The sequence below is a fragment of the Micropterus dolomieu genome, linkage group LG07, assembly GCF_021292245.1.
Source record: "Micropterus dolomieu isolate WLL.071019.BEF.003 ecotype Adirondacks linkage group LG07, ASM2129224v1, whole genome shotgun sequence".
Classification (NCBI taxonomy): domain Eukaryota; kingdom Metazoa; phylum Chordata; class Actinopteri; order Centrarchiformes; family Centrarchidae; genus Micropterus; species Micropterus dolomieu.
This window is the reverse complement of record NC_060156.1, coordinates 27,712,128-27,717,622: the sequence shown is the minus strand read 5'-3', so window position 1 is coordinate 27,717,622 and position 5,495 is coordinate 27,712,128. Positions and strand designations below refer to the sequence as shown.

General features: G+C 40.6%; 1 protein-coding gene across 1 annotated transcript in view; it reads right to left on the bottom strand.

Moving 5' to 3' along the window:
• htr2aa (5-hydroxytryptamine (serotonin) receptor 2A, genome duplicate a) overlaps positions 1–5,495 on the bottom strand; it is an 84,849-nt gene that overhangs the window by 12,933 nt on the left and 66,421 nt on the right. The window lies entirely within an intron of this gene.

Sequence of the window (5,495 nt, the reverse complement as noted above, 5' to 3'; positions counted from 1 at the left end):
AGGCCATGACTTTCTAGTTTATACATAAATGTTTATGTTTTTGGTAACTTGTCATAGCTTGTGTAAAAATGCACCACTTACTATTCCGGGTTGTTTGTGTTTGTATTATGTTACAGGCGAGTGCAAAGCATATGATAAGTTAGAGTAAACACATAGTCATAAGTTAGTTTCAGTTCAATTTTATTAGGTTGCAAGTTTAAACTTGGTTTAATTGGTTTTCTGTGTTAATACTTACAATTGTTTGTTCCTTTGTTCAGTTCCACCATGCAGGATAATTGTTTGGGGAGGGGCCGGCCTAAGTATTTCCTGTTTTATAGGAATAGGGTGGTCATGGATGACATCACCAGGCCAAACCAAGTAGAGGGTTTTTTTTCTTTATAGGAATGTTTTTCTTTTGGTTGTTTTTGTATTATGAATAAATGTGTGAATAACCCTGACCTGTTTTGTAGGCAGTGGGAGCAGAGAGAATTGATAACGAAGTTACAAATATTAAGAGATTTCTAGATATAGATGTTGTGGAGTAGATCAACTTGCATCAGAATGGGATGGGCTGAAGCAGTTGGGTGTGAATTGACCACCATATATAAGCAGGGGTGTGCTGCTGTGAACGGGTGCCTTGTGTTAGTGCTGCTAGAAGTTTGATGCGTTATTTTTCTCTTGTTATTTTGGATTGAATTATCCATGTACTGCCGACCATGGTCAATAAAATAATCACTTCAGTAAACTTATGATGTTGGAGTCTGCCTACCTACCACCTTCCTAGCCACTCTGGCCAGGCTACACCGCATCTTTCCTCTGTTTGTTGCGGAACTCTGTTTTATCAGACACAGTCAGCCTGAAGCTCTGTTTAGGACCCCCTGAGGTCTCTTGTTGATCATTGAATGTGAGTGATTATTCTGGAACTGAACTGAGCCAACATAGAACCCCTTGATGCCCATACCAGGTCAGCCTTTAGTGTCATTAGTGTATCTGTGCCTTGCAGTTACCTGCTGCCTGTATGCTTTCTTATTCATGTTTATTGGTTTGTTTTCATTAAAACCCCATTTGTTCCTTTTTTTTTCTCCAAGAGGAGCAGGGGGTTCTTTTAAGTGGTTAGGAAGTCTCGGGCTCCTTTCTACTAAGCTGAGACGTGGAATCCGTACTGTCACATGCTGCTAACATGAGTTTCTATCAGCTGCTTTTAACATTAGTTTTGAACGTGTGACTCATGCTTTTATCTCTCTGTAATGCACTTTAATTTGCTGTTAACCAATCCTCTCTCCTACGCCTACAGTTAATCCAAAACTCTTAACTGGAACTCGCAAGCGTGAACACATTACCCCTGTCGTGGCCTCGCTCATTCTAGAAAGCATTTTAAGATCTTAGTTTTGCTTTAAATCAACCCCTCGAGGTCACTAAGGTCCACTGATCAGCACCGGCTGGGAGCCCGTAAAACCAGGTTAAAAACAAGGGGCATCCGCGCTTTTTCAGCAAACCATGGACTGAGCTACCTCCACAGGTCAAACTGGCCCCTACCCTCAATTTTTAAATCTCTGTCTGAAAACTCTCTTTTAACCCAGCATGAAAGCTGTGTGGTCTTCTGTTGTTGCCTTTTGATTGTTTATGAACCATTTGTTTGTATTCTGTCTTATTCCTTGTGCAGCACTTTGTAAACCTGTCTTTTAAAATGTGCTATATAAATAAAATGAATTGGAATGGAAACACGTTGCCGAAATGTAAACAAATATGGGGCTCAAGTTATAGCTGACAGCTAACTAACTGAATCTATAGCAACATCCCGCAAAGCGTTATAGTAGTAGTTTACTAAAAGTACTATATATATATATATATATATATATATATATATATATATAATCTAAAAGTAATACAGTATAAACAGGAATGCAGAAGTGTACAGACTGTTTTAAGAGCTGCCTGCTGCATTATGTAAGTGAACCTAAACAGATTTACAATAAGCTGAAACCCACCACAAATTTCTAGGAGACAGGCATGCATTTTGCAACTTAATGTTTCCACATGATTAAAAATGGCAGCAACACGTCACTTGGGAGACGGGGTTTGTTGCAGGTTGCTGAGTGCTGCTCATGGTTTCACATGTCGTCAGAGAGGTTTTGGGAGTGTTAAACTTTGTGAGCTCGTTGGGTCGGCCTCTGGCTGCTGAGGCTTGAAGGGCTGCTGTGAAATGATTCAGGCGTTCTGCTCTGCTAAAGTTGCAGGGATTTGTGGATGACGTGATAGAGGCTGAAAGCAGCGATTCAGCTGGAAGATCCAGTCCTGAGGCAAAACCCCCCAAAACTACTGACGGCTCGCGCCTGCTGTGATGTCAGATTCATTCTGTGCTCTGCAGCGCACATTCAGATGTTTGTATTACAACTGTGTGAACCTTTTTATAGACTAGATTCATGTCCACTGGGTCTCAGGTTGATTTTTATCACTAAAGCGAAAGACCAGAGTTGATTGAGGACTGCTTCGCCTACATGCAAGGTGTTCTACCTTATTTGTTGGTAAATGTTGTTGGGGCTGTATGCAGCCTGAAAGGAACACCTCAGATGGCAAGCTGGAACAAATGGTGATGCCAACTTAGTAACATTTTTTTATTTACAGTATATCCTCTAAAAATGCTAGACTTGTAAAGCTCTTTTGTAGTAAAGATACAGTATCTATCTTGAGTAAGATACAGAGGGTCAGAGGGTTACATTAAATTTGTATTTATACTGCTTTTGTGGAGAGTTCAGAGACCAATTTAATCATAATTTGCTGGAACACACATGGAAAGAAAATGAACATCAGCTTTTGTTGCGCTCTTTGCACCCCTGATAAACATGTAATGTTCGAATCAAATGCACATAAAAGGCTTAAACTACCCCATTCTGAATTATACACATTTCCCCTGGCAAATTATTTTGTTACAGTCGCTCGAAAACATGCGTCACAAGGTGTGTTATCGACTCAGTTTCTCAACTGCAGCCATTTAGGCTCGACTTCCTTCTGACCCCTCTGTTAACTTAACGGCCAAGAATTGTGTTTTGTTAGAAGATAAAAGTAAAAATCCTTCACTTATTCCAAGCAGTTTGATTAATACAGGCCCTGATTGTAAGGGTGCTCTCACACCTCTTCGGTTCATTTGGTCTGGACAAAGGGAATTTTTTTTTAAAAATATTATTGTTATTATTTAGTTCTGGTCAGGTTCATGTTCACACTGCATTGTCAGGACACACGTGTGGAAATCAAATTCCAGTGACTGACTGAAGTTTATGCATTATTACAGCATATAATGAATAATAAGGTAGAGACAAGATGAAGAGGAGGGATTTTCATCCTGATTCTGGGCTTATTATTGTGGCATCAAAAAATGTTTTATGGACTTAACGAACTGAATACATATTTTTAACAGCTTTTGACATATTTATTAGGGAAAATACCCACTCTGACATGTAAACATGGTTACCAAATGATTTGCATAAATATACCCTTTACAGATCGATTATAAGGCACATTTCACGATCAGCAGATGGATTTATTAGTGGTTTATCTAGCATGAAATTATTTTCACATCACATATCTGCTATTAATAAATCCTGTGGATGGTTCATTTGCTTTCACACCAAAAGTGGACCACATCTTCAAGGAGGTCTTGGTATGCAACTGAGTGCAATTGCTCGTTCACACATTCCCAAACAAACTTCACTAAGGGGGGAAAACAAAATCTAGTGCAGTTCAACCAACCCAAATGAGGCAGGTGTGAAACCCCCCTCACTCTCAGTTCTGAAAGGGACTTTGATCACATGTGACTATAAAAAAGGCAGCGTTGCTCTTTGCTGTTGGCTTTTCCTCTTTCGGCTCTAGCAGCCTCCCACTCACGTTTTTACTGTAAAATCCATTTTAGTGCAGACCCTGCCATGGACTGTTTGTTTACTGTCCCCATTTGCAGGACTATACAGTGACTGTACCAACTATATAGACAGAAATGACTGTTGATATTGGATGAATCTGTAAAGCCCCGGATTATGTTTTAATGTTTTATTGTTTTTATTAGGGTTGAGTACTCGGCTGAAACCAGTATCCTGTACAGATAATTAACCTTTTACAAGTATCAAAATGAGTAAAATGGGTCACTATCTGTGTTCAAATTAAAGAGGTGGTATTCTGCTCATTTTCAGGTTCAAAATCTTAATTAGGGGTTGTACCAGAACAGGTTTACATGGTTTAATTTTCAAAAAACACCATATTTTTCTCATACTGCACATTGCTGCAGCTCCTCTTTTCACCGTGTGTTGTACGCTCCGCTCTTGAGCTACAGAGTGATGCATCTTACTTGTACAAAATCTTTGGTGGGAGTTGCATCGTTTTTAGGACTAAACGTTGAACTGTTGCCGGTGTTCTACCGATCTATGCTGCCTTGCCGAAAAATGCCACCATAGCGCAAATCGATAGACTCGACTCTACTCGGCCCTGCTCCGTTTTCCCTTGCAGATAGTACCCAGAGAGAGTGCGTAGCTTGTCGTCATAGCGCAGCTACACACAACTGCCGCGACGTAATGTTCAATGCGACACACACACCAGCGATTCCTCAGGATGTAAAGACAGATAAGCGGTATGAAAAGCTTCCAGCTGTGTTTTCCTCTGCCGTTGTTGCTGCAGCGGTCTGTGTGACGGCGGGAGCAGAGGGCTCGGTGAGCGGGCGGCTGGGCGGCCTCGCACGCTCCTGCCAGCAGTTGTATGGGATCATAGTCCCCTGGTGACACGGTTGGGACAGAACGGATAAAACCAGATAAATCTGAAGGTTTGAGATGATTAATGGGAGGGAAAAGAAGGGAAAAAAACAAAGTTGTGATTCACAAATCTGTTTTCAGTTTCAGAAAAAAACCTCACTGTAGATGTATAAAGTAGCATATAATGAAAATACTCAAAAGTGCCCATTCTACATGAGAGATTTAGCATGTATTAATTAATGAGGGGCATTTCACTGACCATTTATAGGCAACTGTGGGCGTTTAAAGGGTCGGACATGGAGCTCCCTCACATGCGCCCCATTTCAAGTTGATTGTAATATATACAGTGGGGGAAATAAGTATTTGACCCCTTGCTGATTTTGCAGGTTTGCCCACTTACAAAGAATGCAACGATCTATAATTTTAATCATATGTACATTCTAACAGTGAAAGACAGAATCCTAAAGAAAATTCCAGAAAATCACATCATATGAATTTATTAAAATTGATAACCATCTGATGAGGAAAAACAAGTATTTGACCCCCTGGACAAACAGCATGTTAATATTTTGTAGAAAAGCCATTATTGGCCAGCACAGATGTCAAACGGTTTTTATAGTTGGTGACAAGGTTTGTGCACATTTCGGCAGGGATGTTGGCCCACTCTTCCCTGCAGACAGCCTCCAAATCATTCAGGTTCCGAGGTTGTCGCCTGGCAACTCGAATTTTAAGCTCCCTCCAAAGATTTTCAATTGGATTCAGGTCTGGAGACTGGCTAGGCCA